The sequence below is a fragment of the Chrysemys picta genome, chromosome 6 (genome assembly GCF_011386835.1).
Source record: "Chrysemys picta bellii isolate R12L10 chromosome 6, ASM1138683v2, whole genome shotgun sequence".
Taxonomy (NCBI): domain Eukaryota; kingdom Metazoa; phylum Chordata; order Testudines; family Emydidae; genus Chrysemys; species Chrysemys picta.
The window spans coordinates 117,549,089-117,573,301 of NC_088796.1; the positions used below are offsets into that span (position 1 = coordinate 117,549,089).

General features: G+C 44.6%; 1 protein-coding gene across 4 annotated transcripts in view; it reads left to right on the forward strand.

Moving 5' to 3' along the window:
- The first annotated feature begins 2,264 nt into the window (after positions 1-2,264).
- The window catches only part of LPAR1 (lysophosphatidic acid receptor 1), a 141,668-nt gene continuing 119,719 nt past the window's right edge, over positions 2,265-24,213 (forward strand). For 2 of the 4 annotated variants that reach the window (XM_042850377.2, XM_005294775.4), the window contains exon 1: positions 2,271-2,418. The gene's annotated coding sequence lies outside the window, so the exon portion shown is untranslated. Of the gene's footprint in view, positions 2,419-7,535; positions 7,588-24,213 lie in introns of all 4 variants that reach the window. The other 2 variants (XM_065549705.1, XM_005294779.4) reach the window with 2 other exon arrangements.

Sequence of the window (24,213 nt, forward strand, 5' to 3'; positions counted from 1 at the left end):
GAGGCCTATGTTCTTTCCTTCCCCTTGACAATCCCTTCCCCACTGCAGCGCTGACTTGTGATAGGGAGGAGGGCTGGTGGCTGGTCTTCTTCCATGGCAGTCTCTTGGAGAGCATGCTGGCACTGATCTGCACTCTCCTAGCTCCGCCCGGCATGAGATACAGCTTGTTTTGAGTGTGCCAATCAAGGCACAGAGGCAGCAGCAGACCCCACACTCCCAAGGAGTGTGTGGGAGTCGAGTGAAGGCTACTCTTGGCCGATGGCTTTTGAAAATCTCAAAACCTAGCCCTGGGTATCCTGTTTGATTTAACCTTGTGTTATTGAATACATCTGTAAGAATTAAAGATGGGCCAGAATTAAAACCCCAGAACACAAGACCACCAAACTTTTGAGAAAGTCATATCTGGATCTGATCTTCACACCTGACTCTTCCCTCTATATGGGGCTGCTCCAAACACAGTGGTTTACAGTGGTTTTCTAACATGCACACGACTGCATGTGGAACACCAATGCCAGGATCCAGTCCTATCCTGCCTAGAGAGGGGGGACAGAGGCATGTTTCTGTAAGCCAAAGCTCGCTGCAGACCCTTGGCACCAGACTGAGCACTACTGCTGTTGAAACAAGGAGTGAGTTTGCTGACCTTGACAAACAATGGCAAGGGGAGGCCAGCTTCCTTTTTTGCACTGCCTACAACCGGGAGGAGGTGACAAGGGACGGCACCACAGGGAATGAAACTGTACTTCTGAGCCATCGCATCATGCATCCTACAACATCAGTGTCAAGAGCTGGTCGAGTTCCACCAGTTACAGTATCGTCTAACACCAGGAACTTTATTTTTTTTCCCACCGATCCAGCGGCCAGAGACTGTAGGGAACATTTCACAAGGGCTGGCACGGTGGGCGGTGTGCCAGCTGCAGACAAGGTCATCCCTTGAAAATGTTTTTACTCTTCAGACTGGCAAGGTGGCCGCTTCAAACGCTTTCCCACTGTAGCTAAGGTCCCCCCAGAAGCAACATTGACACAAGACCAGATAATCAGCGTGACACCAGCCCGTAAGGTCTCCAAAGCACAGAGCAGCCTTTTGTTTGGCTTTGGAACTTAGAGCACATTAAAGCTCTTTATGTGGGAGCTCTGTGGTGGCCTACAACAACCACAAGTCATTGCATGGTCAGCCGGGAATGCAGCAAATGAAAGCTATTTTTGTTCTCTGGTGTTGGTAAATAGTTGATACCCCCGGGCCGAGCCTGTGCATTTGAAGCCTGAAATGATCCAAGATAGTTGCAGAAAATGTGCTTTACTGTCCCTTGTGAAAAAGTAGCCGGAGTTAGATACTGTAATGTGAGGCAACTCTGCACCAGTAACATACAACCTTTCCGATTCTCTGTGGGGATAATCTTCCATGTGCTGGTACGATATTGATGTAATAGTTTTTGGGCAGTTATCTAGCACCATTAACAACCCTCTCTTTACCTCAAATTGTACAAAGAACTGGTCTGTGCAAAAAAAAATGTTCATGTTCAGTTACCCCATCCAGTGGCCCCTCCATTCCCTGTTCATTTTTTTTCTCCAGTATGTTGTGCATTATGTCAAACTTAGGCCTGATCCCAGAACAGACTCTAGGTGAGGGGACCCCTAAGTCTGTGGGGCTCCATGTGGGTGTGGGAATCTGCCTACGTTGAGTCAGTTGCACAGTTATGACTTAAGATTTTATGCTTTTCCGGGCAGGCACTGTCTATTACAGGGGTTGGCAACCTTTCAGAAGTGATGTGCCGAGTCTTCATTTATTCACTCTAAGGTTTCGTGTGCCAGTAATACATTTTAACATTTTTAGAAGGGCTCTTTCTATAAGTCTATAATATATAACTAAACTATTGTTGTATGTAAAGTAAATAAGGTTTTTAAAATATTTAAGAAGCTTCATTTAAAATTAAATTAAAATGCAGAGCCCCCCCGGACCGTGGCCAAGACCCGGGCAGTGTGAGTGCCACTGAAAATCAGCTCACATGCTGCTTTCGGCACGCGTGCCATAGTTTGCCTACCCCTGATCTATTATGTCTTCACAGCACCTAGCACAACGATAAAACAAATAATTGTAACAATGAGTGTATTGTGCCATAATGATCCAAAGTAAGTGCAGACTTAATGACAACAACCTTTAGATGTCTGAAATGCCTAGGAACTGTCTAATGGGAATGAAGAACACATACCCACACACGCCCCTAATCCTTTACTGGCTGTAACAAGAAAGGCATCTGACTTTAATTTAGACTGGCTGCCACCAGTCTGAAACAGGAAAGCAACGTGCAATGCTAGAAAGTAACAAGAGAGCAGCTATGCCGAACAAAAGCAAAGCCATTTAAAATGTACCACAGAATAAAATAAAAAATTGCATCTCTTGGAAAATGCCGCATTGAGTAGGTAAGACAACAAAAAGAACTATTAAGTTTTGTTGGTTTTTTTTTAAAGAGCTACACACATTTTAATGTGGCGTTGTGTCTGTAATATTCTGTTTTCCCTGTCTATTTATGTGTGTTGCACTCTCTCTCTCTCTCTCTCTCAATAATCCAGTCAGTCAGTTGAATGGGTGCTGTTTAAAGGTACTTTTCATCATTTTAAAAGTCCTTTTTCGTATTTGTTTGTTTAGAATCACCCTGTGGAATCCTGAAACTGAAATCTCATTACCTGATCACCAGCGTTTACTTTCTTGAGTTGTACTTCCACATTTGTTTGTTTTTTTGTGGGGTTGCTCCTGGGGGTTGAGAAGTGGCCGTTTTAGCTAAAAGGACAGTGGGGACAGAATGAAGTTTGAATATGTGGTAGAGAAAGAAATGGCAGGACCTGGTGCCAGTCTGGAGGTACTGGGAGAATGACTCCAAGATTGTGAGCCTGGGTAAGAAAGTAGTGATTTCAAGTCAAGTGAAGAAGAGGAAAGAGGCTCCTCCTTGTTCTTCCTAAGCTGTTTTTTGCCATGTTGGGCTTGCGTCAGTGGTGGGACATCTCAGATGATAGGTCAGACCATCATAGATACAAATAAGGGGACAGGTGAGGGGTAGTAAGTTTTCAGCACAGAGATGACACACGCAATACTAGAATGCATTATCTCCCGAGATGTGTAGTGGAGAAAGAGGAGCAGAGTCTGAGCCCCGAAGGACACTTTGCAGACTTTTTTTTAAAGCAATCCATGTTTTTCCATGACATCACCTGCCAACAGTCATGAAAGTAACATTGTTTTTAAATGATGTGCTGAAAGTACCTGTCCAGGCTCTCCCAATAACCATTTCCAGGCTTTGGGTCATAGTTGTTACGTCTGTCAAACTGTTATCTATGATATGGCTTGTTAGGGGGTAAATTGACCTTCTAGATGATTATTATTGCTTAAACCATTGCACTGGGAGAAAATAGACCTCATGGCTCAAATTGGGCCAGGTTGACAATCCCTGAGAATCTTTGGAATCGGTTTCTTTTTTTAAAGTAAGCCTAGCCATCATATTGCAAAGAAAACCTTGATAATGTGACCGGAGTGTAACCATGATAGCAATCGTATGCTTACAAAAAGTGTTATCCGAAAGCCATTGCTTCCAGCAGCACAGCACCGTCTAAAGCCATGCTGGGGAATTGTCCATACTGACACAGAAGGAAAAGTAACATCTCACTATCCCCACCAACCACTTCCTGAAGCACCATGACATTCTCCAGAGCTTTCATAACCAAGTACTGGCCAGGTCCGGTTCAGCTTAGTTTGTGAAACCTGATGTGATCAGAACCCAAGGTGATATGATTACAGGCCAGATACGTCCTGATGTCCAAGTCTGCACCTACACATAGAAAATTAATGTTTGGAGGAAGGATAGCTCTTTGGTTAAGCTTAGACTTGGGAGACCTGGGGCCACGTCCCTGCACTGCCATAGACTCTTTCGTGTGGCCTTGGGCAAGTCATTTAGACTCTGTCTCAGTTTCCCATCTGTGCAATGGGGATGGTAGAACTGCCCTACTTCGCAGGGGTGTTGTAAACATAAATACGATAGAGTGGGAGGCACTCGGATACAATGACAGGGGCCAGATAAGTCCCTGAGAGATACTAGGTATTGAAGCAGCAAATATGTGATGGATTTGTAGTAGGTCAGATATCTTCTGAACTTTGATATGATTAAAGTTACCACAAAGTTAGAAGTCTAAGAGTTTCTAATGTGAATATTTATTGCTGAACTTTGGTTTAACACTTAACGAAGGTATGGAATTTTGGTATTGATTTTATATATAATACACCTTTTTGCTTTGAAAATCCCTCATCAGAGTCACCCTGTGTTAAAGAGTGAATTCCTCGCTGGATTGAACTGGATTGTATACAAATACATCAGTGCCTTTGTTTCCTGGCAGCACCAAGCTGCTCTTGTTTCACATTTACGCAAATTTAGCTTTCAAGAGAGCTCCTGGAAAAATCAACAGAAATGTCAAGGGTCATGCTAGTTTATTCTCTCCCAGTGCAGTTCTATTTGAGACAAAACATAGAGCAGGTGTAGTGCTGTCCCAAATCCTACACTAATGAACAGGGAAGTGGATAAAAAGCAGGAATCTAATCGTATAACAGTAGTTTCTGCTTGCCAGGTGATAGACTGTAACACTATCTCTAGGCATCTCTATCACTGTCCTCGCTGTGGTATCTGGGCACTAACCACTACTATAAGCCCAACCTGTAGATTTGCTGTAAATCTTTCACCACTTACAATGTTGGTTTTAGACGCAGCCATCTGTCGCAGGAAGAAACAGTCAACTGGAGGTAAAACCTTGACAATCTCCCTTTATAAAAGGGCTTCCCATTGAGAAGGATGACAGTTCAGTTGGGCCCAGAACTGACTTTACCTTGGGCCAAATTGTGAGTTCTCTACACAGACAAAACTCCCTCTGCAGCAAATGAGAGGTTTTCCTCAGTCAGGGCTTCAGAATTTTGGCCCCTTGTAAAAACTGAAAGAATTCTATGAAAAATAACATGTTGAGGGCCTTTGATTTGCTCACTGGCAGCAACACTTCAATGAAGCTGGGCCATCACACATCCCCTGGCTGTAGCTAGCCCTGGAATCCCCCTTAAAATGGGTTCCCTGCGCCAGTGGTTATGGCGCTGGCTCTGGATTTGAGGGACTGGGTTCAGTTCCTGGCTGTGATTCCCTGCATGATGTGGGGCAAGTCTCTGTGTGTAGACATACCCTTAAACACAACCATGAACCAGCCCTGCAGCCTGAGCCTCAGTTGACTGGCATGGCCCAGCAACAGATGTATAGTTGCTGTGTAGACATACCGTAAGACTTTGTGCCTCAGTCCCCCCATCCGTAAAATGGGGATAATAGCACTTCCCTACCTCACAGGGTATGTGAGGATAAAGACATTAAAGATTGTGAGTTGCTCAGATATTATGGTAACGGAGGCATATAAGTACAGATAGGTAGATTGTGCAGAGGGTCTTGATGGAAAAAGTAATATAGCCTGGCAATTACCATAGGACTGATGGCAGATAATGTGGTCTATCCATTCCCTGACTTCCTCCTGCCTAAGCTCCACACCAATGGTCTCTTGCAGAGTCCCAGGAGGTGGGGGTGGGAATGGTGCTATAGAGGGAGCTCACCTTTCGTCCATGGGTGGAAGGAGATCTAAACAGTGCCCTCTGCGCACGGATCTAGGGGACACAGTCTGCATCCCAGGAGTTTACGTTCCCTTAGTAATGATGTTGGATGGCTATGCACAAGCAAAACTATCATTTTCTCTGTAAAAGAAAATATTCACAGACTTGTTAAGAATGACACCCTGCTGATTTTTCTTTTGTAATTCCCAACCTTTTGTCCTTAGAGGGTTTTTTTAACCGGAACAGGTTTAAAATGTTCTTTTGTGCTGAGCATGACACACAGCTTGAGCCAAAGCTGGGCTTTTGGTTTCCAAACCACACACAGTGCGTTTCCATCTTCCACGGCAAGTTTGCGGAGGCTTGCAAAGAGAGAAACAAGAGGGAGAGGCTTGTGAGAGGGACTATTCTGTAGCCTAGTAGTTCATATATCTTTGCCTGACAGAAAAGGAGATCACTGGCTTATCTCCAGAAGGGAAATGCTTCCAAACACCAGGTCTTGGGTGATGGACTAAAAGTGGTTTTTTTATTTTTATTTTAGTTTTTTTTTTACTAGATGGAGTGAAAATCAGAGTGCAGGTCAAAGGGTCACCCCTCAGGACAGCAGAAACTGACTCCAAATAAATAAGACTAAGAAAACACAGAACAGAGCTCTTCCTAGGAATTTTAGTTAGTGAGAAATTTGGAAATGATAGACAGAGGGACGGTTTTATTCTCATAGCCAAAGCCCCATTCATCATGTGGAATAAACAATAAACTCCAAAGTAAAATTGCATTTAGAAAAGCCTCAAGAGTCCCAAACTGAACGTAAATTCTAGCATGGTCATAACCAAGATAATACATTTTTAATATTTTTCCCAGGGCTAAAGTAAAAGCTACAAAAAGAAAGTATTGAGGATACAAAGTTTTTTATATTCCTTTGAGTGAGAGCTGGCCATTAATCAGTAGCTTAGTTGGTTGTCCCATTTATAAATAAGTAAAGGGACGTATTTTGGATTAAGTCACTTAAGTTGTACTGCTGTGGAATAATTTCACCAACATATTAGTCACACAGATATTTTCTCCAACTGAGTGCTTTTCATTCCACCTTTTTCCCCTTTATACACATTTTTCCCCTTTATACCTTCGACAAAAGAAGCAAAAGCTCACTCCCCTAGATCTGTTTGTTTCCTGTGTTCCTCAGATGGTAATGTTCCCAGGTAGTGATTATACAGAACAAATGCTTATGCCAAACCAATGGGCCAAAGTCAGCCGTTACACAAGCAGCTGCCGCGCTCTTGACTTCAATAGAGTTGCACCCACTTGTGCCAGGAATGAATTTAGCCAAGCATCTTCTTTTTAAAATCTTTTAAAGACTTTAAGCCCTTAAGGGCACTTGATATCTAATTATCAATTTTAAATTTTGAAACATGAATGGGTAGGTGCAGTGTTCCTGCTGTGGAAGAAGGAAAGGATACTTTTAAACGTACATGGTTCCCATTATCATAGTAGGTGAGTGCCTCACAATCTGTAATGTATTTATCCTCACAACACACCTGGGAAGGATAAAGAAGTGCTGTTGTTCCCATTTTACAGATGGGGAAAACAAGACACAGAGTCTAAGGCCCAGATCTGCAAAGGTGTTTTGGCGCCAGACTTCCATTGAAGTCCATGGAAGTTAGTCCCAGATCCTCATAGGTATTTAGGTTTCTAAGTAACTTGCCCAAGATCACAAAAAGAGTCTGTGATAGAGCAGGAAATTGAACCAAGATGGCAAATTCAGCTCTACTGAAGTCTGGATTCTCCCTTCCTTGCTTGGAGGGTCTGGGTTTGTAAGGGTTGGAGAGCAGGGGAAAGAGATGAAATCACACAAAGGAGCGCAAAAAAAAAAAAAAAAAAGCTTTCACATGAAATTTTGTTAAATGAGACTCTCAAATTTTTGCAGTGCTTCAGGGAGGACCTGTTTCAAAAGATGCTCGTCTCCAAAGGAGAAAAAGGTGATTCTTTTCTAATGAGAAAGCAGCTTCATAATTTTGGATGATGGAATTGTGACTATAAATTCTTGGGGGTGGTCTGGAAAGGGAAGCCAGTCCACTGAAAATCTGCTCTCTAGAAGACAGCAGTCACTGAGCTGCTCAGTAGCTGTTTGCAAACGTATACATTTGTGGGGTTATTTATTAATTCCTTACTGATATTTTGCCCAGCTCACTCTACTTTCTAAAGCCTCTTCAATTATTTACAGGCTGACTCTAAGTTATTGGTGCACCCTGTTACCAGATGTGCCCATTACTTTGGGGTATGCTCATTTATTCGGGTTACTCCTCTGGGGAAGGGGGTTCTGTAATCCTGTCAATGTACCGCTTGTGTCACTTGTGTTTTCATATGGAGCTCTACTTCTCCCTTCTGCAAGTCCCCTCCCAATGGAGCTATCGTGCAGGACCTAGGGTCCCTAGGGCTGGGTTACTCCCACCCCAGAACCAGATGAACACCCACACACCCATACGTACATTAACAGAGCAAGTCTGAGCAGACCGGGTCAATCAGCAGCACTGTCAAGCTGACCCCTTATATGTCTCTGGACTCACTGGACTGGAGGAAGCAGCACTTTCAAGCTGTCTCTCCTTATATGCCCCTGAGCTCCATGGACTGGGTCAAGCAGCACTTTCAAGCTGTTACCCTTATGTGTCCCAGATTCAGCTCGTCCCTATCCCCACTCTCACATCACAATGGTACTGGCAGTAACCTACTTGATGAGCAAACCCCACAGTATTTTGGGCGCTGCAGGGATCTTTAGCATAGGTAAAAGAAGCGTTGCTGTAGAGTGAATGGGGGAAGCTAAAAACACAAAAGAGTAAAGTTCAATAAGAGAGAGAGAGAAGCAACCAACTTAACCATAAAAGTTATTTATTGAATACTAATGATAACTACACAAGGAGAGCTAAACCAACATAACATACATTATTAAAGGTTAATACCTAAGGTAGAAAAGAAAACAGAGAGAAAGAGGGGGGATCTCACCCACTCCATGAGGCTTTACTGGTCGGGGTTCCCAGATGATGGTGGTAGCGGAGGGTTCTGAATGCTGGAGACAGGCAGAGCCCCCAGCACGATCAGTCAGAAGAAGATGGAGTTCCAGTGGAACTGATGCATAGTTTGGATCTAAGCATCAGAACCCTGACTAGAGAGTGAGTAGGGATTTTTGTAGAGAAAATACAATGGTTCAAGGGAGAACACTAGATTTGTTTATAGGTAAACTGATGACCCAAGGGTTTTCTTTAGACTAGACAATAGGAGCTGATCACTCTTGGCTATGGGGGGTGTTTTCTTCCAGGGAGCTCACAATGCAACTAGGCTGCTTCAGTATTGGATATCAATTAAGGATTCATTACTAGAATTGGTCTGATAATTGCTGAGCTGGGCGTGTGCAGACATAGGTTCATTAGCATCTGGAGCAGAGATTCCCATGATGCAGTGCTTCCCTGCTTTTTCTGGTCCCAGAATTCAGTGTGGTTCTCTGTTCTCCATTCTGTATGTAAATTGAGATGTCTTCCTGTCCCATCTTTCATGCAGATGTGGCTAGGGGAGTTGTCTCTGCTTCCATTCTGTATGCTAATGGAGATGTCTTAATCTTGTCACCCTTGTCAGGAGGGGTCTAGGTATGTCTCCCAACGCCCTTCGCTGCTCTCTGCAAGTTTTCTTCCTCTGATGGGTTTTGGTTTAAGCAGAGGCTGGGGGGGGGAGGGGGTGTCTTTCATGAGTCAGGCTGGATACTGCACCCTGGTTCCCCAAGAACACAGAGGTGTCTGGTATCAACCCCACTGACTTCAACGTGAAAGTGGGGCCTGCAAGGAATGACTGATTTGGCCAATAATAGTAACGGGCAAACTAATTCCAGTCAAAGAAGAGGCCCCGAGTCTGAGCACAGTTTTAGAACCAAACGTTTCTGAAATGTGTGGCTGAGTGTTTTTTCCAGATGGGTGCAAAATTGAATGTTCCAAGGAAGTAGGGGAAAGGCAGCTTCTGGCCAGAAGCAGTCTAAGTGCCAGAAAGGTGAAAGAAGCCTGCATGCGTGAGATTTCCAACTCCATTGTGCAGCCTTAGGCCTGGTCCACACTAACCCCCCACTTCGTACTAAGATACGCAACTTCAGCTACGTGAATAACGTAGCTGAAGTTGAAGTACCTTAGTTCGAACTTACCGCGGGTCCAGACGTGGCAGGCAGGCTCCCCCGTCGATGCCGCGTACTCCTCTCGCCGAGCAGGAGTACTGGCGTCGACGGTGAGCACTTCTGGGATCGAGTTATCGCGTCTAGACAAGACGCGATAAATCAATCCCAGAAGATCGATTGCTTACCGCCGGACCCGGAGGTAAGTTTAGACCTACCCTTAGACTATTTGATTGGTTTGGTAAGCATCCCAACATGCGGTAGCTTATTCAACCAAACCCAAATCTTTTGAGAGTTGCCCATAATTGTTCCTGGCTGCATGTGAGACTGCTGTGCTGTCACATGAAGCCTGCTGCATTCACCTGTAGCGTGGCCATTTCATTTCCGCTTTGAGCTGTGCAGCGGGGCGATGCTAAGTGGCGTGAAAAGCACTCATAGAACGGTAATTAGTTACACTTGTTACCTTTTGACCCGCTTGAGAAATGTATCCCACTCCACTAAAGATATTTGAGAGCAATGCAAGCCCTCTTGGCGTTTGTTTTTTCCTGCCATGAATCTTCAAATGTTATGTTCCAATGCTTGAAGGCTACGCTGGGATGTGATGGGAATTCAGCATGCTTTTTTATTTTTAACCTTTAATGGGCTGGGTGAATTGTTCCTACTGTGCCAGCAGATGAAATGGATACTTTTAAACACTTTGTTTTCCTACCGCTTCCACTTTTACCTCGCAGTGGCAAAGCTAGATGGGTTGCAGTTTAGAGAATATTAAATGATGCCTCCTCTGTCGCTGTTTTACTCACTCTGCGTGGTTCTCCACCTCCCTGTAGGGGAGGCTGGGACACAGGTTGATGAGCCTGCTTTAGCCTTGGTTAACAGCCATTTAGCTCAGGCAGGAGAGGCTTGTGCTTTAGGATCCACAGATCCTATGTTCAATCCCCACTCCTGATGACTCAAGGGGAGATGGGGTGGGAGGTGGTATTACTATTGCTACCAATGATGCTCTGTAGGTTAGGGCAGCATGGTTGGGTGTTTCCTGCGGAGCACAGAAACTCAAGTCTGCCCACTGGATCTCAGACAGCACCGCTGCTGATCTCCATCAACCCAGGGGAAGCAAGAGAGCCATGACTGCTCAGAAACCCGGGTCTTCTGCGAGGCAGTGGGTCCCCTGCCACACTACACCAAATAATTTATTTGAAGAGGTTTTTTTTTTTTTTTTAAGTCTATGAATAGTCACATTTGCAGAAGTGCTGAGCAGTGGAGGGGAGGGATAGCTCAGTGGTTTGAGCATTGGCCTGCTAAACCCAGGGTTGTGAGTTCAGTCCTGGAGGAGGCCATTTAGGGATCTGGGGCAAAAATCTGTCAGGGGATTGGTCCTGCTTTGAGCAGGGGGTTGGACTAGATGACCTCCTGAGGTTCCTTCCAACCCTGGATATTCTATGATTCAGTGTTCCCTCTAATTTTTCCCACCCATGTGCAGAATGAATTTTGTTATGTGCACCAATGTGGAGGTGATGTGTGATGCAACACCTCCATATTGGTGCACATAACAAAATTCATGTGATGGAGGTGGGGCCAAGGGGTTTGGAGTGTGGGAGGGGGCTCCGGGCTGGGGCAGAGGGTTGGAGTGTGGGAGGGTGAGGGCTCTGGGTTGGGGCTGGGTATGAGGGACTCAGGGCTGGGGCAGTAGGTTGGAGTATGGGGGGGGGTGAGGGCTCCGACTGGGGTGTGGGCTTTGTGGTGGGGCCAGGGATAATGGGCTTGTGGTGCAGGCTGCCCCAGGGCTACAGCAGGGAGAGAGGACTCCCCCCAGCTCTCTCTCTCCCTTCAGCAGCACATAGGCTGGGGGCAGGAGGCGCCTCTCCCACAGCCGCAGCAGCTCCAGGGCCGGGTCTCTGGGATAGGCGCCTCTCCCACAGCCGCGACAGGTCCGGGCCGGGGCTGGGTTGAGGTCTGGGGGGAGGGGTGCCTCTCTCCACTGCAGCAGGTCTGGAGTGGGGCTGGGCTGGGGCCGGCAGGGGGAGGCATCTCTCCCCACCGCCACCCTAAGCACCTGCACAGCACTTAATAGGCTGCTGCGCGGCCATGCAGCTTAGCGGAAACGTAGGTGTTGAGCAACCACAAACCCCCTCCACATCTGTGGACTGCCTGAGCCAGATACGGAGGAGAAGGAAGACATGGGCTGACATGTTCCAGGAGATGGGAAATGCAGGTGTTCAGTAACTCTGATAAATCAGGTCACAGACCCTTTTTCCAAGCTGAGAAAAAAAGCAGTAAATTCCAGAGGGTGTCCAGTAAATCACCTTTTTTTCCCAGTTCAAAGTGCAAAATGAGAAATATATATCCAGGTTCATTGACTGTGCCATTCTGAGTGCCTGCCCCTTGCCCTGTCCTCCCCCGCAATGTTTTGTGTGTGAGCTAATTCCTGGTGGCACAGGAACGCAGGTTGATGATTCAATATCAGCTGAGGATGAGCAGGGTCAGATTGGGAACATCCATGGAAAAAGGCGTGCAAGAGGACAGCACTGATGACAGTGCAAAGAAGGTACCAATGTGAGATTTCTTAAACCTCGACCCAAGGTTTAAGAATCTGAAGCCTCTTCCAAAATCTGAGAGGGACGAGGTGGGGAGCATGCTTTCAGAAGTCTTAAAAGAGCAACACTCTGATGCGGAACCTGAACCACCAAAAAAGAAAATCAACCTCCTGCTGGTGGCATCCGACTCAGATGATGAAGATGAACATGCGTCGGTCCACACTGCTTTGGATCGTTATCGAGCAGAACCCATCATCAGCATGGATGCATGTCCTCTGGAATGGTGGTTGAAGCATGAAGGGACATAAGAATCTTTAGTGCATCTGGCCCATAAATATCTTGCGACGCTGGCTACAACAGTGCCACACGAACGCCTTTTCTGACTTTCAGGTGACATTGTAAAGAAGAAGTGGGTAGCATTATCTCCTATAAGTTCAACTTACCTGATAAAGAGATTGCACTACAGTACTTGTAATGGGGGAATTGAAAAATACAATTTATTTTGGTTTTTTTTACAGTGCAAATATTTGTCATAAAAATATAAACTGAGCACTGTACATTTTCTTTTTCTATGTTGTAATTGAAATTAATGTTTTAAAATGTAGAAAATGTCCAAAAATATTTAAATAAATGGTATTCTAATATTGTTTAACAGCATGATTAATCATGCAATTAATTGCGATTAATTTTTTTAATCGCTTGACAGCCCTAAAATAAATAAATGGTAAAGCTTCCTCTCAGAAGCTGACAACTCCTGCTCCCTTTGAAGTCAATGGAAGTTTTACCATTTACTTCAATGGGATCAAGATTGGGCCCTAAATTATTAGGCTCATTGTCTTGCTCAGTGTCAGACACCCTGTGCCATGAGGTGAACTGACAGCCCATCACACAATGAACTGTCAAAATCTCCCTGTCAAAATATCCATTACAATAGCGAAAACAACCATGATCCCACATGTTCGCCCACATAACTTTCCAGCTCCACCCTTTAGGAACTCTACAGGAAACAGCTGTAATGTCTACGTTCCATATTGTAGGAGGTTTTGGAGTCTCGTTTTGGCCAGGAATCAAACTGCTATAAACTCAGAAGGAGATCTCCCCCAGCTTGCTCAGCCCTCCTTTTTAAAAACGATAAACAGAAGAAGAAGGAAGAACTTATATTAAAGAACTGCTACTATGCGTCTAATTATGATCTCGCAATGGTGTAAACCAGGAGTTACGGTACTGAAGTATTGAAGTCAATACAGTTACATCAAGTGTAAAACAAGTGCCAGTGGAGAGACATGGGCCCTAGGCACTGGATGTTCTCTCAGGTGAAGGTGTTGAAAATCACTCGAACTTAATCATTCAAAAAAAAGTGTGTGCGGGGAGGGGAATCCGGAACGCCCCCTCTACTGGCTGGGATGAAGTAAGGAGCATTGTTTCCAGAACACACTGAGCCCAGAGAAGGTGGGTCATTTTACTGACGGAGAGATCAAGAAGTTAGAGATCTGCTCAGGCCTAATTTTAAAGTCTGATCTGAGCACAAGCTGACCTGAACCCTACCCGAGCCTGAGAGGGTTGAGTTGCTTTCAGACCCGACCCAAACCTGACCTTTCCCACCCCCCCCAAAACCTGTTACAGTGATGCCTACTCATCCTTGGGGCTTGACCTGGTGTCTAAATGTGACCAGTTATAGCTTATTTGCATGTGTGTGTGTGTGTGTACATTTATATATAAGAATGTATGACTTTTTGAATTGATCATAGATTTAAAATACTCCTGTCTGTAGAGCAAACCCTACCCAAGATGTCAAATAGTGCAGTTTTCTGAATATAACATTTAAAAAATCTCTGCATGCAAATCTGATTCACACTTACACCAAGACTCCATTGCGCCAATCTCTCCGGGCAAAGTGACCTTAAAATGAGAGTGATGCAAGGGGGCCTTAGTATAAATAAGATATGGGCTCTCGATATACAAAATTTGTCTGTCTGAGACTTGCTGAGCTCTCTCTCTCTCTATGAATCAGACCATTCTGAAAGTTGTAGATAAAGGAAGAAGTTAAACAGAGCAAGCCAAACAATGTTTGGAAGATTCTTAAAATGTCAGCACACTTAAAAATGCTGGACACAGCCTCCCACAAACTCAGGTTTTTAATTTACCACACAGCTGGTGAAAAAATTCTGTGTAGTGGCAGCTTAGGCTGTACCAAATTTGAAAGAGTTCAGCTGGTTTTTGACCAAGGGGATAAAGTAGGGATGAGATTCTGGGCTGCATCTCACACAGAACTAACAGCCTTGGGGAGAGAGTTGGCAATGCTGGTTTTAAGCCACCTTTGTGCCCTCCCAATCCTGGGCTGCTTTGGGACCTCTGGCATAATTTAGACAGCCCTGGGGACCTATCCAACTTATGGCAGCCTCCCCAAGTTACCCTATAGGCCACTGCACTGCCTGGAATTCACAGTGCTGCAGATACATTCCCCCCATCCCCATGCCTCCCTATATCAGGGCTCAGAGCGAAGCCTCCTGTTTGTCTTCTGTAGTGTCTGTGCTGGGGGAATCCTCTACCACAACTGGGGCTTTATTCCTCTGCCACCCTATTTATACTGCCTATAGGAACTAGAATGGGAATGGGGAGCTTTAACAAGAGCCATGCTTCAGCATTAGCTACAGAGAGACGAGACATCCCCCTAGTAATGTGAAACATCACAGAACAAAATCATTAAACATTGCTGAGAATGAACAGTTCCCTTTACAGTCACTGTGGTAGCAATGGTGCAATATGAGCTCCTTTGTCATTTAATTTCAAGTGCATGTTGGCTGAAGGATTAGCTTCCTTTTCCTGTTTCATATCGCAGAAGGGCTAGATTCTGCCACCCTTTCTCACACCACGAAGCATCTTCCTCTGCAAGGCATCCCACTGAAACCAAAGGAGGAAGATACTGCTTAGCATGAGTCAGGCTGACAGAATCAGTCCCATTACTAAGTATTTATTCCAACACTTCGTGTGAAAAGTGCTGACCAATGTGCACAACGCTAAAAGAGAGAACTCAGCCCAGAACATTCAGGGGTTAGAAACTCAGCCGGGAGGTGAAAAGTGTAAACAACTGAAAAGCAGATTGAACAATTGAAGAGTGTGTTTCATATGCATACACACGGTGCTATTAGTCATGTGTGTCCCCAAAATCTTAGTGGACTGAGTTCACCCTGATGTAAGTGGGAACAATTCCAGTGAAATAAACCAAGTTGTACCCTTTATATTGTACCCATTTATCTCACTGAGTGTGTGTATGTGATTTGGTTTTTTTGTTTCTTTGTAGTTTTTGATCAAAAACAAAATTTTGGGTTAATTAAGGTACCGTTTAGCTACTTTCTACTCACCCTCCCCCCCATCAGCAAAGTGTACAGAAAGGAAGGACAAATTTGTGGTTTAGGGACTAGTCTGAGATCCCAGAGATTTGGTTTCAATTCCTAGCACTGCCACAGATTTCATGCGTGACCTTGCGCAAGTCACTTAATGTCTCTGTACTTCAGCTGCTAATGGGGAAAATGGTATTTCCTTTCTCTGACTCTTGACGTGTCTTGCCTATTGAGATTGCCAGCTTGGAGGACCAAGACTTTTTCATACTAATTGTACAGTAACTAGCAAAATGGGACCCCCAGTCTCAGCTGGGGCCTCTGAGCTAGGGGTGACCATACATCCCATTTTGGCCAGGACAGTCACCATTTTCAGCTCTGTCCCGGGCATCCCTACTTTTTTGCCAAAACCTGGACATTTGTCCCAGCTGCAAGGCAGAGCAGAGAGCAGCAGCTGCTGCCGAGAGATCAGCTGAAGATAGCACTGCCCACCAGCAGGAGGGGAGAAATTTGCTGCTGGCGGGCAGTGTTGGCTTCAGAGTTGAGCCCCTGGGCAGCGCGTACCTTGGTGGGTCAGCCCCAGCGGCAGGTGGTATGGGTCTCAGGCGCTCAACCCCAGCTCCGGGCAGCATTGAATTCGGGGGGTCAGCCCCAGCCTCACTGCAGAGATGTGTAATTGGTTCCTGATGTTCCGTACAACCCAGGACCCTTAGAAACTGCAAGGGCTTGTTTATATTTATGCATTTATTTGTTTTTTAAAAGAATAATGGGTTTTCCTTCTGCACTGATGACATTCCCATCTGGCAACCTCAGTACTGGCTGCTTTGATCCTGTGCTCACCTTTCAAAGCCTTGAAGAGGTCGTCTTTTATGTTTTAAAAAAAATCCAGCCAATATTTAATATGAAGGAGATGTTTATCAGGGCTGGCATCATCACTTTGCTCTCTTTCGTTGCACATACAGCCTCTGAAGCTTTGAGGCACAGGCACAGATGAAAAGTGAAGGAGGTCAGTGACTGTGTTTATTTTGAAAGAGGGACACTTGGATTAATGAGGAGGAATGCGTGTTTGTATGTGTGTGTTTCTGATTCACTCAGTCCCCTTAACCTTTGACTGCCAGTGAGCCTTGATTATTTCCCCAAACTGTCTCCTTGATTTAGGATATTACACTGGCCAGATCTCAATTTGAGATCCAAAATGTTTTGTGAATGGTTTGACTTTTCTGGACAGGACCTTTTTCCTCTTCTGAGGAGAAGGGACACAGTGCAATTGTCAGAGTTCATGAAATCACCAGCGGCTCTCCGAGGTCTCTGTAAATGAAAGCAAAATATGCTGTATTTTAAAACGATCATCCCAAAGGAGCTTTCCAGGTAGAAAAAAAAACCTCCTAGGCTAATAAACAATACAGAAACCAGCTGTGTTGCTCCCTCATTCCTGGGACATATGGATGACTGTAAAATGGAGATATCCCAAAATACTTGAGAGCAGTCCTTGGACCAAATGGATTTTTTTATTTTTTTTGTTAGTTTATTTTCCAGACAATCTTCTTTCTCTGAGGAGGCAATGAAACCCAAGGGATTGTACTGCAGACAACAAGTAATTTTTGTTAGTACAAGTTCGATTTTTGTTTACACAAAATTCAATTTTTCGCCCGCCTTTTAATAATCATGTATTTACATTCCAAGAATATTCTATAATATTTCAAAGTTTCTCTCATATCTAATCTACTCAGTCTGCACAATCCAATGACATCTGTGTGCCCAGCACAATTTTTTTTGAACTGCTGCAAACAAAATAATGCTGATTAAATCAAGAAGGAGTGATAACTAGATTTATTTATTTGTAATGTTCCCGTCTCTCTCCCCTCCCCTCTCCTCTTCCCCCCCTCCCAACCTACCCCCCTGGGGCCCTTCCCAAAAGTTATCGTTCACATTCAAATTTAGTGGAAAAGAAAAACAGAAACGTTCAAAGTTAGACTGTTTTAAGAGTTGTCTCAGAACTGAAGGGGGACTTTATGGATTACAGCTGTGCTTATTTTATGGTTTCCTGGCTTTTTACAGTTTTGCAGCATACAGTCTCTAAGACTTCAGACTGCAGAGAAGAGGGTGGAGCTTGCATAGAATGTTTCCAAGCTGTGATCTGATAGTTTCAAATCCCAGCAGCACAGGGTTCATATTGGTATTGGAAAATGAGCTCAGTTGATCACATAGGCTTGTATTTCAAGTTCATGCATTTCTCCTCTGCACAATATGTATCTATCTTCTGTATAAATGAAAACTGAGTGTGACATTTTCACTCCCAATTAGCGAAAAGAATCGGGCCTCATGGCTATGATGTCATTAGCGGGCTTTAATCCATAGCTGTGACATTATAGTTGTGAAATACAAGTTTTTCCAAAGTGTGACGAAAAACCAGGACAATGTTTACATAAGTAGTAGCATGTAACATGGTATGTCTGTAGTAGAAATGATATCAGACGCCAGTGCATCTCATGTGCTTTGGAGGCACAAGGTCAGAGGGCCCCAGGCATTCAACCACCCAGCAAGTGCAGATATCCAACATATCATTCTTGATTCATATTTATATTACTGTACCGCTCAGAGGCTCTAGTCAAGATCAGGCCCTACTGTGCTAGGGCCTGTAAAAATACACAGTACAGATAGCACCTGCCTTGACGAGCTTACAATCAATGCTGTTGCTTTCATAAGATTTTATTCTTATGCTTTTATGTGGAGTAACTAAAAACAGTGTCCGGGGCTGGGGGGCGGAGGGGTTGTTCAATCTATTTTGAAACTGTAAAGATCGCTTAAAACACTGAAATAAAGTGGAAACACTAGGATGAGATTCTGTGCAGTATCTCTTTCATAGACCAGGGTGGTGGCGGTGGTGTGCTAACGTGGCTTTAATCCGGCTGATCCTGACCTGCTCCAGGGCCTGTGTAATTTGGACACCTCTGGGGACTGAGTTACGTTATAAAAGCATCCCAAGGCCATCCTAATAGCCACAGCACTGCATGCTGACGCAGCCCTGCCTCTTACACACGTCCACAGCCTTGCCTCTGGTACACATCTCACGCTGGGGCTTGGTAGGAGCATTACGGCTCTTCCGGCAATAGCTGTACCAAGGGAATCCTCCCCCGGCCTCAACCTGCACACAGGATCAACAGGGGAGGTAAAATTATGATGGTCAGTCTCTAGTATTCACAGTGGTACTGCCCCCACCAACTGGAAGAGAATGGGGTGAAAGGAGAGAAGAGGAGATGAGGGCAGCATGTCATGTTGATGAGGATTCTCCTTGCTTCCAAATATTTGATCCTTTCTTTCACTATGAGAGAACCAGGCTTGTCTTGGGCCCAGATTCTGCTCTCAGTTACACTCAAGAACATCCAGAGAAACTCAGGCATAACAAAATCTCTGAGGCTGGGAATCAAACAGCTCTACCCAATGGGAAGCAGGATAGGAAAAACAAAATGCTATTTTCCATCACTTTTTAGCGTCTTAAATTTTATACTTTAGGCTATTTGTTTTGCAGAATGAGCAGCCCAAGGATTATTACAATGCTGTGGGCCAATGTCACTTAAAGGAGGAGTGTGCAATCCAAAATTATCTGAGTGACAAAAAGAGTATCTGGAAACCACCCGTGTGGAGCCAAGGTGACTTTATGGCTCTAGGCTTCTTTGTAATGTGCTGAAATATCATGGTTATGGTCAGGGAATTTATTGTACAGCTGAAACTCCTTTAAATGCTAGTGTAAGTTATGTGTGGTGTACAGTACTCCATGCACCAGGATGACAATATAGACCAGGGATCGGCAACCTTTGGCACGCAGCCCGCCAGGGTAAGCACCCCGGTGGGTTGGGCCAGTTTGTTTACCTGCCGCGTCCGCAGGTTTGGCCGATCGCGGCTCCCACTGGCCGCGGTTCGCTGCTCCAGGCCAATGGGGGCGGTGAGAAGCGGCGGCCAGCACATCCCTCGGCCCGTGCCACTTCCCGCAGCCCCCGTTGCCTGGAGCGGTGAACTGAGTCCAGTGGGAGCCACAATCAGCCAAACCTGCAGACATGGCAGGTAAACAAACCGGCCCGGCCCACCAGGGTGCTTACCCTGGCGGGCCTCATGCCAAAGGCTGCCGATCCCCGATATAGACTATTTAATCTAAAGTACTAAAAGGGTATTTGTTCCTTCTTAACACTGAGAACTTGATATTGACTCCCAATATATGAGCATTCATCACCACAACAAGTATCATCTGGTAACAGCATGGTCTGCCCCTTTAGGGGCCAGGGGGATTTGGTGTCAGCCAGCCCTTTTCTGAGGCAGAGCCCCTTTAAGTACTGGTGTTTGGGACTGGTGGAAGGGATTATCAGACCTAATTGTTAAGGGCTCAAGCATTTCCTATAAAGGCTGGTGAGTTACATGAAGCAGTTACAGGATTCTATGAGTCTATGAAGCAGTTACAGGAAGCAGTGTCTGTAGCAGGGTGACTTTTAGGGAAATGGCTGGTAGAGCAGGAAGCTCTAGGGCAGTGGTTCTCAAACGTTTGTACTGGTGACCCCTTTCACATAGCAAGCCTCTGAGTGCGACCCCCCCCTTATAAACTAAAAACACTTTTTAATATATTTAACATCATTATAAATGCTGGATGCAAAGCGGGGTTTGGGGTGGAGGCTGACAGCTCACGACCCCCCATGTAATAACCTTGTGACCCCCTGAGGTGTCCTGACCCCCAGTTTGAGAACCCCTGTTCTAGGGAATAGATAAACCCAGTCTTTTTCCTCTGACTTGGGATCTTCTCCAGGGGCCTATGTACTGAATTGTAGGACAATGGAACAGACTGCCTAGGTAGGTTTTGGAGGCTCCTTCCCTGGAGGTTTTTAAAAGGAGGCTTGACAGCCATCTTGGATGGTTTAGACAAAACAAATCCTACAACTTGTCAGGGGGTTAGAGTAGATGATCCTTGAGGTCCCTTCTAACCCTGTGGTTCTATGATTCTATGTTTTACTGTGAAGAAACAAAGTTGAGGGCAAGTATCAGGGGGGTAGCCATGTTAGTCTGTATCTACAAAAACAAGGAAGAGTCCGATGGCACCTTAAAGACTAACAGATTTATTTGGGCATAAGCTTTCATGGGTAAAAAACCCACTTCTTCAGATGCATGGAGTGAAAATTACAGATACAGGCATAAATATATATTGGCACATGAAGAGAAGGGAGTTACCTTACAAGTGGAGAACCAATGTTGAAGGCCAATTCAGTCAGGGTGGATGTGGTCCACTCCTGGCCAATCCTCACTTACAGACAATCCCCCAAACTGAAGCAAATACTCACCAGTAACGACACACCACACCACAGAAACACTAACCCAATCCCTGTAACAAACCCTGTTGTCTTCTCTGTCCCCGTATCTACTCTAGCGACACCATCATAGGACCCAACCACACCATCAGAGGCTCATTCAGCTGCACATCTACTAATGTGATATAGGCCATCATGTGCCAGCAATGCCCCACTGCCATGTACATTGGCCAAACCGGACAGTCTCTACGTAAAAAGATAATTGGACATAAATCAGACATCAGGAATGGTAACATACAAAAGCCAGTAGGAGAACACTTCAATCTCCCTGGACACTCAATAACAGATTTAAGAGTAGCCATCCTGCAATAAAAAAACTTCAAAAACGGACTTCAAAGAGAAATTGCAGAGCTACAATTCATTTGCAAACTTAACACCATCAATTTGGGCTTGAATAGGGACTGGGAGTGGCCGGCTCACTACAAAAGCAATTTTCCCTCTCTTGGTATTGACACCTCCTCATCAATTATTGGGAATGGACCACATCCACCCTGACTGAATTGGCCTTCAATGTTGGTTCTCCACTTGTAAGGTAACGCCCTTCGTTTCATGTGCCAATATATATTTATGCTTGTATCTGCAATTTTCACTCTATGCATCTGAAGAAGTGGTTTTTTTTACCCACAAAAGCTTATGCCGAAAAAAATCTGTTAGTCTTTAAGGTGCCACCAGACTCCTTAAAGTTGAGGGCCTGAATCAGACTTTGGTTGTGGTCAGTCTCTTCTGGGCTGGGGAGACAAGCCTGCAGCCTGCACACCTCTAGTGCTTGTGTTCATAGGGGAAGCAATGCATCTTTGGAGTTTTAAAAATATATACAGTGCACCTGTATTTTGGAAGGACAGGACTGACCCTGGAGGATTGCTCTTGTTAATATTGTAGTTATTACAGTCCTCACAAGTGTAATCTTTCATTTATTTTAGTAAACACAGCTTTGTATTAGTGACAATATAGATGAAGAACTGGTCACAGTTAAAGCTAAAAGAAAGAGACATGTCCAACAGCTGTGTTGAATAACCAGCTGAGATTATACTCCTCGTAGGTCATTACAATTGTGGAGATACATTTTTAAAGAATTTTCTTCAATGCACTTACTCTTTTACATAGACACTATATTTCTAATGCTATGTTCTGTAAAATATACCTGCTATATATTTAGATATTTCTCTGCTAAAACAAATCTGATTCTCAAGTATTTTCTCTTGAGCTAGTTAGTTCCCAGAGCTTCTCCCTTTACTTGCCACTAGCTCTCTCACCTCAGAGTCACTCAGCCTTTTCTCCTACAAGCATGCTCATAGGAGACAGAGGATAATTCTTGGGAACAGGTGTCTTATGCCCTCATAATCCATCTTCCTTAAAGGAAAAGACTCACATTTCTTCCTTATGTTTTCCTGAAATCTGGTGAACATAGATTTCAAAAGTACAACGGATTGTACTGACTTCTACTAACAGTGAGTGAGCTGAGCATGAATGAGTACTGATCTCTCTTGGGTCTCCTGCTGGCTAAAAAATATCTGAAGTGTTTAATCCAAGCAAGGTTGTTTTTTTAGATGTATACAGGCAAAATCATGTTTTTATGTGCCCTCATACTCCAGGGATGTGTTTGTGTAGCTGACTGCTTGGGGATAGCACACAAGTTCTATCTTGAATTTTAGAATTCACACCTTTTCCCACTGTCTGCCACAGGTTGGCTATGACATATCACAAATCAATTGTTGGCCTAACCAGGTGCCAATCCATTAATGTCAATGAAGATGTGCCCATTTATGCCCATCTAAATTTTACCCATAGATTGCTTATGGGTTTTATTCTTAAAATACACACAATTCGGTGATCAAATAATGTTCCAACTGAAAGGAAGCAGGCATCATGGTGTTTCCTGCCAAAAGAAAGCAGGCACAATACCACCTGCATCTGCATTCATATAATCAAGAAACCATGTAAAATCCTGGTCTTATAAAATTCTTCCCATCTTTCAGATATTCAGGTGGGATTCACAAAGGTACTTAGGTGCCTAACTCCTCTCCTAGGTATTCTTGGTATTACCTGGTAGAACAGGAAATTCTATGCAGGATGGAACAAAGTTTTAAAAGATTTGGATAATATGGCTTAGTTGTGAGCCATTGAGAACTAAGACTATCAATGTACAGATAGGGACTTCCCACTCACACTCCCCATTATTCCATTTAACCAGTTCTCCAACTATGGCCTGGTCCACACTAACCCCCCACTTCGAACTAAGGTACGCAAATTCAGCTACGTTATTAACGTAGCTGAATTCGAAGTACCTTAGTTCAAACTTACCACGGGTCCAGATGCGGCAGGCAGGCTCCCCTGTCGATGCCGCATACTCCTCTCGCCGAGCTGGAGTACCGGCGTCAACGGCGAGCACTTCCGGGATCGATCCGGGATCGATTTATCGCGTCTAGACAAGATGCGATAAATCGATCCCAGAAGATCGATTGCTTACCGCCGGACCCAGAGGTAAGTGTAGACCTACCCTATGTGATGTAAATCCCACTGGCTTCAATGGGAGTTACGCTTTGTGAGTGAAGAACAGGGTTCTAATATGTCTATGTTGAGTGCAGATAGAGAAACAAATCCACAGACTTCTGTCCAGCTCAGACATTTTAATAACGGACTTTTTGTTAGCCTCCACCCTTTTCGGTGGTAAATTCTTCCATACCGCTAATTAATGTTCAGAGGATATTCAGACCTACAAAAGAACAGACTCTTGTGTGTCTTGCTGGAGGGGGATAAAGGGGACAGCTTCTTAATTTGGGCTCTGTTTATGTCAGCAAGGTGTTGACTGAAACCTGTCTCCTGCTCTTCTGTGAGCAGAAGATACAATGTGTACAATAAGGGGGGGGGGGGCGGGATAGAACATTCTGAGGTGCTCTATATTGTTATTAGCCACCACTAATTGTATGTGCCAAAATTTGCTAATTTTGATTTTCTCCAATCAAAGTAATACCTTTTTGTTCTACTAATCCCAATCAGTTTCCTGAAGTCAGTAGGAAATAAATTCAGCCGACCAGACAATGTTTCTAATTATTCGATCTTTTCTCTGAATGTGTAACAATCTCTATACTCTGCACCACCTACCACCATCGTGCTAAGGTCAATGCCCTCTCTCTGAACAGGAGCATACATTTTCCCTCTAATCACTGTTTGTCATCTCTTCTGAACAGATGATACATTTCCACACCAGGCTGGCCTAGAATCAGGCCAATGCTAATTGGTC